The sequence below is a fragment of the Nicotiana attenuata genome, chromosome 11, assembly GCF_001879085.1.
Source record: "Nicotiana attenuata strain UT chromosome 11, NIATTr2, whole genome shotgun sequence".
Classification (NCBI taxonomy): Eukaryota; Viridiplantae; Streptophyta; class Magnoliopsida; order Solanales; family Solanaceae; genus Nicotiana; species Nicotiana attenuata.
Window position 1 is genome coordinate 11,739,034 of NC_031999.1, and position 11,561 is coordinate 11,750,594.

The window sequence follows — 11,561 nt, forward strand, 5'->3', positions numbered from 1 at the left end:
TGAATAGGCATAGTCACAGAATCAGCAGTGCTTAAGGGGTTCAGTATAGGATCAACATAATTCAAAACCAATCGCAGAATCATACAAGTTTAGGAGTGCAGACTACTTTACAAGGAGATTCATACTAGAAACTAGATAGAGCAAGATTACATGGAGACAGACTACATAGAGGAGGGTAACATGTTCATACTGATCTTAAGGAAGGAGAGTACATAACATGCTAATAATGTAAACATATCAACTACAGGTTTCATAGCAAAACCATAAGTAAAAGCAGACAAGAAACAGGATGAATTGAAGTAATAAAAGGATCATTTTGTTTTTGGAACTTGAATTGAAACCAGAAACATACTAGTAAAGAAGGTAGTAAACACAAAGTGAGAAGCAAGAGAGTAGAGTAATCAGCCTTGGCTTGCAGACGGCTGACTTAGAACAATAGCAAGTAACCAGAGAAAAGAGAGCATAAGAGTGTTTTGTGTGAGAGAGAGTTTTGAACCAATGTGTTCGTGTGTTGTGTTAATGAAAGAGCAGGGTACTTATAGTTTTAAAAACGGGCAGCAAATCAGGCAGGAAACATAGTTCAGCAGTAATTATAGCAATATGTACCAATTAGAACCAAATCAGCATAGGTACTTCCCTTAATTAAGGAGTTAAAAATTCAAACGGTAATAAGTAGTGACAAATAAGGAATGAAATCATGTAAGATTGAACATGACACATAAGGAAATAAGCATAGTATAGAGCATGTAACAGAGGCTAGGTTCGACAAATTCTAATTAAAGAAAATATCTAAGAATTAATTTGATAGCATAATCAACCACAAAATAAGGCAACAAAATATTTAGAGGTTGAAATCAGTAGGGAACAGAGTATACCAATCACAGGGAACAAGGGATTCCATTAGAAGGTAACACTGACCAAAGGAAAGTATCATAACCGAATGAAGCAACACAACACAAACAAGAATAAGGTGAAAGAATCACATAAATCCGGGATTCAAAGTAAGTGATGATATTGATGAGAGGAAATAACCATAAATTTTCAGGGAATAAACACATAATAGGCAGGAATAGTCGAAGTCAAAAAAACACCTAACAAGCAAACATAGGGTAAAGATCACAGAATCATAGAGTGTTCATGAGAAACATACAGATTAGTTGAACATATTATCAAAAACAAACTCAGAAACCCGGGATTAGAACTAGGAAATTTAGGGTTTTCAACATAATAACTCAGATAAAAAGAGAAAACTCAAATAAACGTTTAAACATAGTGAAAATCATAGAAAAATGCTAAAATCAGAAGGAAAAGCCGTTTTTGAAAAGGGGTCAAGAAACCTTAGTTTGAAGACGAAGAGTCGTTTTAGAAGAAATCAGAGAAATCCTTAAGAAAATAGTAAAGATAACTCGAATAGACTCAGATCTTGTTACATACCTTAGAAATCAAGAGTCAAAATTAGGGTTTCAGAGAGAGAACCCAAAGAGAGAGAATCGGCTCAAAAATCACAGGTTTTAGCCGGAGATGGAAGGATTTTACTCGGACAGGCCAAGATTGGCCAGAGAATGACATGAAAACCCATAGGGGGTGATTTGAACCGCCTCTGGTTCCTTTGAGGACCTCAAGGCAGCAGTAACCCGGCGTCGGAAGGAACCATGGGGCTGGGATGGTGGTTAAACCACCAAAGTTACTGGCGATCCAACGGCCGGTGAGAGAAGCCATGGTTTAAACAGAGAGAGTCTTGAGAGAGATGAGAGATGTAACGGCAGAGAGTGATGAGAAAATGAGGGTTTGGGGGGTAGACTATTAGGTCAATTATGGTAAGGGGGATCTGGACCGTTGATTTGGATTGATCAACGGTCCAGATTGGACCAGGGATTGGGTCGGGTAATTTTGATGGATTGGGCCAGGGGCTTGGGCTGTTTTAATTGGATTGGGATAGGATGGGCTATTTGTTAAATACCCAATTTAAGTTAATTAAATAACTTATAAAAATAGCTAATAATCACAAAAATGAATTTCATGCATAGAAAATAATTTAAAATGATTATTTAGTATTTAAAAATATAAATGATTAATTTCCGGTCAAAAATAGTATAAAATCATATGTTTGGGCTATAATCGCAAAGTTATTGTAATTGTAGCCAAACGATACCAATTTGGCTAATTATGAAATAATTTGGTTTAAATAGGACCATAAATAATAAATCAAATCAAGAAATTCTTTTGAAATCATTTGTAATGCCATTTTGTAATTATTTATTGGAAATAAAATGCTGGATAAATTAATCAATTGCTATTAATGCATGATTTTGAAGGTATATATGCAATTTTAAAAATATTTTTGGGAAAAATTGGGTATCAACAGCTGCCCCTCTTTACCCGGGAAGGATGAAAGAGTTTTCGGGTAAAGAAATAATGGCCAATTTTGACCGAGCGAAACGGTTCGAGAGATTAGGCCGCACCCTGGCTTCTGAGTTGCCTACATATCCCTGATTTTACAGGAATCAGGTCGTATGTAGTTCCGGGTCCATCGGCAGAGTATACCGGTGAAGTCATTACAATAACGGACACAACATCTAGGGTTGGATGAATGAACGGTTTTATGGAAGAGGTTAGGTTTGATATGGTCGGGAGAACAAGAGCGGGATCGCTCCTGCTGGGATAGCTGTTGCTCGTCGGGTTACCTGCAAATAGAAGCAATACAAGCGTATATTGTGCATAAATTTAAACAAGATGCAAGTTCCCGTTGGACTATGAATGTTGTCTTTGGACGGTTAAGGATGACATCCTTGGACCATGACGTCCAGGGCCATGCATTGCTTGATAAGAGATTCGCAGGCCATGAAATGGTGTTCTCGGGCCATGCAGATGGTGCCTCCGAACCATGATGCCTTTGAACAATGATATGCAAATTTGAGGGATCCTCAGGCCATGTCATGGTGTGTTCTGACTATGAGGATAATGCCTTTAGACTATGACGCCTTTGTATAGATTGGCAATATTTCAGCCCATGATATGCAATAGCATGGTTAACAAGACAAGGCTTAGTCTTGTGAAACGGAGGGCAGAGCTTAGCCCGATCGAAAACAAATAAACAGTACTAAAAATAGAGCAATATTTGTGCAAGGAGAGACAGTGTTTGGTTTCATGCAGACGGGGAGGCAAGGATTAGCCTCATGCAAATATGGAGGCAGGGATTAGCCTCATGCAAATAGGAGGCGGGGATTAGCCTCATGGAGTCAAGGATTAGACTCATGCAAATGGGGAGGCAAGGATTAGCCTCATGCAAGTATGAAAGCAGGGATTAGCCTCATGGAGTCAAGGATTAGACTCATGCAAATGGGGAGGCAAGGATTAGCCTCATGCAAATGTGGAGGCAAGGATTAGCCTCATGGAGTCAAGGATTAGACTCATGCGAATAGGGAGTCAAGGATTAGACTCATGCAAATGGGGAGGCAAGGATTAGCCTCATGCAAATGGGTAGGCAAGGATTAGCCTCATGCAAATATGGTGTCAAGGATTAGACTCATGCAAATAGGGAGTCAAGGATTAGACTCATGCAAATGGGGAGGCAAGGATTAGCCTCATGCAAATATGGAGGCAGGGATTAGCCTCATGCAAGTATGGAGGCAGGGATTAGCCTCATGGAGTCAAGGATTAGACTCATGCAAATAGGGAGTCAAGGATTAGACTCATGCAAATGGGGAGGCAAGGATTAGCCTCATGCAAATATGGAGTCAAGGATTAGACTCATGCAAATGGCGAGGCAAGGATAAGCCTCATGCAAATCTGGGAGGCAAGGATTAGCCTCATGCAAATATGAAGTCAACGATTAGACTCATGTAAATGGGGAGGCAAGGCTTAGACCTATGCAAATGGGGAGGCAAGGATTATCCTCATGCAAATCGGGGAGGCAAGGATTAACCTCATGCAAATATGGAGTAAAGGATTAGACTCATGCAAATGGGAGGCAAGGATTAGCCTCATGCAAATCGGGGAGGCAAGGATTAGCCTCATGCAAATATGGAGGCAAGGATTAGCCTCATGCAGATATGCGGGACAGGGATTAGTCCCATGCAAAGAGTAAGAAGCAAATAAGGGTAGCATATGTCTTAGATGGAGACGTATTCGATGTCTGATGGCCTGATTGATAGCGAGCTTGCTACGTGGATGTTACCGTTATGTCAGATGTGCCTGCGTTCAAAGAAAAATTGTAAGTTTTGTGGTGGGGGGGGGGGAGGGGAAGGTTGGTTCGTGCTTCTCTTGGCTGGCTTTGCTTTGCTCCGTTCTGAAAGCCTTTCAAGTTCCCCTGGATAATACCTGGCTGTAATGGAAATAGAGTTTTTGAAAATATGCAATTATTGATGAAAAATAGAGTTATTATTTAAAAACACAGTGAAATATCACGTTATTTTAGATGAACTAGTGAGTGTAACACATTTCGGAGACATTGCAACTCTCTCATATCGGAATTTTGAGGGTCCTCAAAATTCTGCCCCAGTTTGGTAGATGATCTTTGACCGTTTGCAAACAATAGGCCTTGCTGAACCCCTTTCGGAATTTTGAGAATCCTTCTCAAAATTCTGCCCCAGTTTCTTAACCAATTTCTGACTGTCTGACATATGTTAGCGTTGGCTAGACTTGCTCCGGAATTTTGAGGGTCCTCCTCAAAATTCTGCTCCAGTTTCTAATCCTGGGGGAAATGAAAATTTTATTATGATATGACCGAACCCATAAGGCTGCCTACGTATCCCCTCTTAAACGGGAATCAGGTCAAGCGTAGTTCAATTACATCAGATGAAGAATTATAAAATAATCTAGGCATAGTATCTTTTGATCATCTGAATTGATCGGTTTTGGCCAGATTTCTCCGTCCATTTCTGCGAGTATGAGTGCTCCTCCTTTTAGCACCCTATGGACCATGTACGGACCTTGCCAGTTGGGAGAGAATTTCCCTTTGGCTTTATCTTGATGCGGGAAGATTTTCTTCAATACCAGCTGACCTTGTGCGAATTGTCGAGGTTTGACCCTTTTGTTGAAAGCTCTGGACATTCTGTTCTGATAAAGTTGGCCGTGACACACTGCGTTCATCCTCTTTCCATCGATAAGGGCCAATTGTTCATAGCGACTCCTTATCCACTCTGCATCGCTGAGTTCAGCTACCTATATTATTCTTAGAGAAGGAATCTCCACCTCGGCTGGGATGACAGCCTCGGTACCATAAACCAACATGTAGGGAGTTGCACCGGTTGATGTGTGAACCATGGTGCGGTACCCCCAACAGGGAAAAGGGTAACTTCTCGTGCCATTGTTTGTGGTTCTCTACCATTTTCCTTAGTATCTTCTTGATGTTTTTGTTGGCGGCTTCTACAAGTCTGTTCATCTGAGGTCTGTAGGCTATGGAATTCTTGTGCTTGATTTTGAAAGCTTCACATATAGCTTTCATCAGATCACTTTTGAGATTGGCTGCATTGTTAGTAATAATGGACTCGGGAACTCCAAATCGGCAGACAATACGATCCTTGAAAAAATCCGCGATGACCTTCTTGGTTACAGCTTTGTAAGACGCAGCTTTGACTCATTTTGCGAAGTAATCGATGGCGGCCAGAATAAACCTGTGTACGGTTGAAGCCGTGGGCTCAATTGGACCAATAACATCCATCCCCCAGGCGGCGAATGGCCAAGGTGAGCTTGTTGCATTGAGTTTGTTTAGCGGCACTTTTATCATGTCGGCGTGCACTTGACATTGAAAGCATTTGCGGACATATTGAATGCAATCTGTCTCCATGGTCATCCAAAAGTAACTTGCCTTGAGTATCTTCTTAGCCAAGACGAAACCATTCATGTGTGGACCACAAGTCCCAGCATGTACATCCTCCAGTAGTTTAGAAGCTTCCTTTGCGTCAACACATCTTAGTAAACCCAAATCAGGAGTTCTTCTGTACAAGTTCCCTCCGTTGTGGAAGAAGTGATTTGACAGTCTCCGGAGTGTGTGTTTCTGAGTGTGATTTGCATGCTCCGGATATTCTCCTTCCGCCAAATACTCCTTGATGTCATGGAACCAAGGCTTTCTATTTGTCTCTTCCTCGACGTGAGCGCAATACGCTGGCTGATTATGGATTCTTACTGGGGTGGGATCAATGAAATTCTTATCTAGATGTTGTATCATGAATCATAAAGTGGCCAATGCATCGGCAAACTCATTTTGAATTCTGGGCACATGTTGGAATTCTATCTTCGTGAACCTCTTTCTCAAGTCCTACACATGGTGCAGATATGCCAATATTTTGGAATTCTTGGTGGCCCACTCTCCTTGTACCTGGTGCACAAGCAAATCTGAATCACCAATTACCAGCAGCTCCTGAATATTCATGTCGATTGCCATGTTGAGTCCTAGTATGCAGGCTTCATACTCTGCCATGTTGTTGGTGCAGGGAAATCTGAGTTTAGCAGATACCGGATAATGTTGACCCGTTTCTGATACCAAAACTGCTCCAATGCCTACTCCTTTGAAATTTATAGCTCCGTCAAAAAACATCCTCCAACCGTCATATGCTTCGGTAATGTCCTCTCGTACAAACGACACCTCTTCGTCAGGAAAATACGTTTTCAAGGGTTCATATTCTCCTCCCACCGGATTCTCAGCAAGATGATCTGCCAATGCTTGTCATTTGACCGCCTTTTCAGTTACGTAGACAATGTCGAACTCACTCAACAGTATCTGCCACTTGGCTAACTTCCCAGTCGGCATGGGTTTCTGAAATATATACTTCAAAGGGTCCATCCTGGATATGAGGTATGTGGTATAGGCACAAAAGTAAAGCCTCAACTTCTGGGCCGTCCAGGTCAAAGCACAACAGGTGCATTCCAGCAGAGAGTACCGTGCTTCATAAGGTGTGAACTTCTTGCTCAAGTAGTATATGGTTTGCTCCTTTCTCCCTGTCTCGTTATGTTGTCCCACAACACATCCGAAGGCTCCATCCAATACAGATAGATAGAGTAGCAAAGGCCGTCCTGGTTCTGGCGGGACCAAGACAGGTGGTGTGGACTGGTACTCCTTGATTTTTTCGAAAGCTTTCTGACAATCCTCGATCCAGCTTGTTTCGGCATCTTTCCTCAGCATCTTGAAGATAGGTTCACATATAAATGTGGGCTGCGCTATGAAGCGACTGATATAGTTGAGACGTCCTAGGAAGCTCATCACGTCATTTTTGCTCCTAGGTGGTGGTAACTCCTGAATAGCCTTAACTTTAGACGGGAACCCCGAATGCACACTTTTCGGGGTTCAATTTTAAGTTGTACCTCCTTAACCTGTCAAAGAACTTTCTCAAGTCCGCTATGTGATCTGCGGCCCTCTTGGATTTGATGATGACGTCGTCCACATACACTTCTATTTCTTTGTGTATCATATCGTAAAAAATGGTTGTCATGGCTCTCATGTAGGTAGCTCCGGCATTCTTTAGACCAAATGGCATCATCTTGTAGCAGTATACTCCTCATGGTGTAATAAAAATCGTTTTCTCTACATCTTCTTCATCCATCCAGATCTGGTGATAACCCGGGAAGCAATCTACAAAGGATTGGAGTTCATTCTTGGCGCAGTTGTCGATCAGGATGTGTATATTTGGCAGTGGAAAGTCGTCCTTTGGACTTGCTCTGTTTAAATCTTGATAGTCAACACATACTCTGACTTTCCCATCTTTCTTCGTGACTGGCACAATGTTGGCTAACCAGGTCGGGTACTCCACGACCTTGAGAACTTTGGCTCTGATCTGCTTGGTAACCTCCTCCTTGATTTTCAAACTCATGTCTGGTTTGAATTTTCTGAGTTTCTATTTTACTGGCGGACACATGGGATTAGTAGGCAACTTGTGAGCTACTATGGAAGTGCTCAAACCGGTCATGTCATCATATGACCATGCGAAAGTATCCTCATACTCTCTTAGGAACCGGACGTACTCTTCTTTCTCTGTTGGTGACAAGTGAATGCTGATGCGGGTCTCCTTGATGGTCTCGGCGTCTCCCAAATTTACTGCTTCGGTCTCGTCCAGATTGGACTTAGGCTTATTCTCAAAATTTTCAACCTCCCTGACAATTTCCTCAGGTATCTCATCCTCTTCCTCTAAATCACTATTCTCATGTTGCGTTGCCTCATTACATGTCACAGTTACTGGTTCATCAGGAAAAGTAATAATAGTGTTGTAGAAAAGAAAAACGTAAATATAGTAGTGAATAATAAAGAGCAAATGCATTTGATTAAAACTTGAAAAAAAAATTGTCCAGGCAAAGTACGGCTCGATGAGTCGAGCATTCATTTTGAAACAAGTAAAGCTTAAAACAAAATTACAGGAAATCCTAAATGCCTAGGACGGTATATAGAAGTAAATTCTGCCAAGCTACCTAGGAACTCGGCGGGCTCGGGATGGTGTGGTGGTCCAGTTCCTGAGAACGGCTCCCTTCTCCATAGTTTGAATAGTGAGGCCTTCTTCCTCCTCCTCTTCAATTATGGCACTGCAATCCATGTCCTCATCCTCCAAGAACAAATTCCTCAACCCTGCTAGCGCTTCTTCTTTCGCGGTCCCCCATATTGTGTCAGCTTGGTGAAAAGCTTGTTCCAGACGTGGCACTGGCTGCTCAAGAGGGTAATATGGTCCGCGCCATGGAGGCAACCAATTCCTATATTCTTGCCATGTGTACTGGTATCCAAGCCTAATGGTGGTACCATGATTTTTAAGCTATATTGGTTTGATGATACCTTGGAGGTTCTTTCCCAATCCTTTGCCTGGTTCATATCCAGACCATGCTAATATGCTTTCTATTTTGTTACTCCACCACTTATCCTTCTCGACGGCATTGACCCGTTCGATGTGATGGTAGGTTTCCCCTCCTAGCCTTCTTCTATGTCCAATGGCCGGGATGGTCTGACTAGTGTAGATGGGGTTACTTCCATCTCCGTAAATGATTACCTCTTGGCGGTTCCATTCAAACTTCACGGCTTGATGTAGCATGGAAGGCATGGCTCCAGCAGCATAGATCCATGGCCGACCCAACAAAAGATTATATGAGGCTGGTATGTCAGGCACTTGAAATTCAATGTCGAACCAAGTTGGCCCCATTTGCAAACAAAGGTTGATTTCCCCGATCGTGGCCCTCTGGGACCCATCGAAAGCCTTCACATTCATGCTTCCTACCTGTATCTCATGGAAACCTTTGTCCAACCTTTTCAAAGTGTCCAGTGGACAAATGTTTAGGCTCGAACCTCTATCAACCAAGACCCTGGCAATGAACTTTTCTTCAAATTGCACTGTAATCTGCAATGCTCTATTGTGATTCCATCCCTCGGGTGGTAGCTCATCTTCGTGGAAGACGATCTTATGACTTTCTAGTACTTGCCCAACCATATTGGCCATTTCTCCGCCAGTGATGTTATTGGGTACGTAAGCCTCGCTTAACACTTTCATTAAGGCGTTTTTGTGTGCCTATGAATTCTGCAATAGTGATAGGATGGATAGCTGAGCAGGGACTTTGTTCAGATGGTCAACAACAGAGTACTCCTTTGCCTGTACCTTCCTCCACAGGTCATCTGGCCCAGTCTCAATGATAGGCTACCTAGCAGTGGCCTCCTTACTTGAACCTCCCAGGTGTTTAGGTGTATAGATTCTTCCGGTTCTAGTCATTCCTTGTGCCGCGTCAGATTCCTCTACCTTGGCATTCCCTTTCCGGCAAGCCTCGGCAACATAATCCCAGGGTATTGTTTTTGAGTTGAATCGAGGTGTGGTTGATACTGTCACAGTGAAGGGTGTGACCGCTTCTACTTCAAATGGAGTGGGGGTGGCCGCAGGCGGAGCCACTTCCACCTCGAATGACACTGATGCAGTTACCTCAACCTTGATCGGTGCCTGAGTCTGAACCACAATAGGAGTAAGTGTGACTGCAACCTTAGAGTCATCACCTTCTCGAATAAGCCCGATCGACCCCTCAGGGTCCCATTCTTCATTTGTCTCTATCACATGTATACTATCACCTCTGTGATCATGGAGGGGATTGTTGCGGACATTAGGTGCGACTTCCTTTGCTTGTATGACCTTGTTGTCAATTAGCGTTTGGATCTTATCCTTCAATGTCCGGCACTCAGTAGTGGTTTGCCCTTTCATACCGGAATGGTACGCACAAGTTTTGTTCGGATTGACCCACTGGGATGGATTTTCTAATGCCACAGCGGGAACAGGTGTGACGTAACCGGTGGCTTTCAACCTTTCATATAGTTGGTCGATGGGCTCGGCAATGGCGGTATATTGTCTGGGTGGCTTGCGGTCAAAGTTTGGTCGTGGTCTTGGATAATTTTGACGAGCTGGTGGTAATTGGATGTAGGATGGTTGGGAGTTATAAATGTGGTGGACAAAGGCTGGTTGGGAGTATCTGGGAGATGAAGGTTGATATATGGACGGTGATACTTGGTATGTGGGTGGAGGTGTTTGATATGTGGGTGGAGGTGTTAGATATACAAGTGGAGATTTTGGGCCCTGGGCTACCATTACTGCCCCAACATCTCTCTTCTTCGATATGCTACCTGACTGTAGTGCCTTATTCGTGGCTTGCAAGGCCTCGAAGTTTGTTACCATCCCGCTCTTGATTCCTTCTTCAATTCTTTCTCCGAGTTTGATGTTGTTAGAGAATTTGTGATTTTTGATAACCATCAACCTCTCATAATATTGTGGGTCCTGTGCCCTGACGAAGAATTTATTCATCTGTTCTTCGTCCAAAGATGGCCTGAGCTTGGCCGCTTCCGACCTCCAATGAGTAGCGTAGTCACGGAAAGTCTCAGTAGGTCTCTTTTTAAGATTCTGAATGTAGAAGACATCTGGTGCATTCTCTGTGTTGAACCTGAACCGGTCCATGAAATCCGATGCCATGCTTACCCAATTGGACCATTTCTTAGGATTTTGGCCGATATACCAAGACAAAGCGACCCCAGTAAGGCTCCTCATAAAGAGCTTCATTCTGATCTTTTCATCTTTCCCGACCACGACAAGCTTGTCGCAATAAGTCCTTAGATGAACCCTGGGATCACCTGTACCATCGAACATTTCGAACTTGGGAGGTTTGTACCCCTATGGTAGTTCGACATCCGGCTATATGCACAGATCTTCATAGTTCAAACCTTATATTCCTCTGTCGCCCTCAACACCTTGAACTCGGCTTGTTAACTTCTTGAGTTCTTCAGCCATGTTTTTAATGAGCAAGTCCTTCTCGGAGGATTCCGGTGTACAAGAGATTGGTTGGGTAGAATGAGGTATAGTTTCCACATATATAGGGTTGCTTTGATGGGTGCTGGGAACTTGGGTGTAGTGATGGTCATTGGTGGAGTTTTGTGGATCAGGAATGGGTGGTGGTGTATTTTGGGGAGTGTGGTAAGTGGTGGTTGGCAGGTAATGAATTGGTTGATGGTGTTGTTGTGGCGGAGCTGGTAATGGGTTGGGATTCTGGGGTGGAGTTGCGTATTGATTTGGTGCGGGAGGATTTTGTGGGTGTTGGTTTTGTGTGTTTTGAGGAGGTGCTGG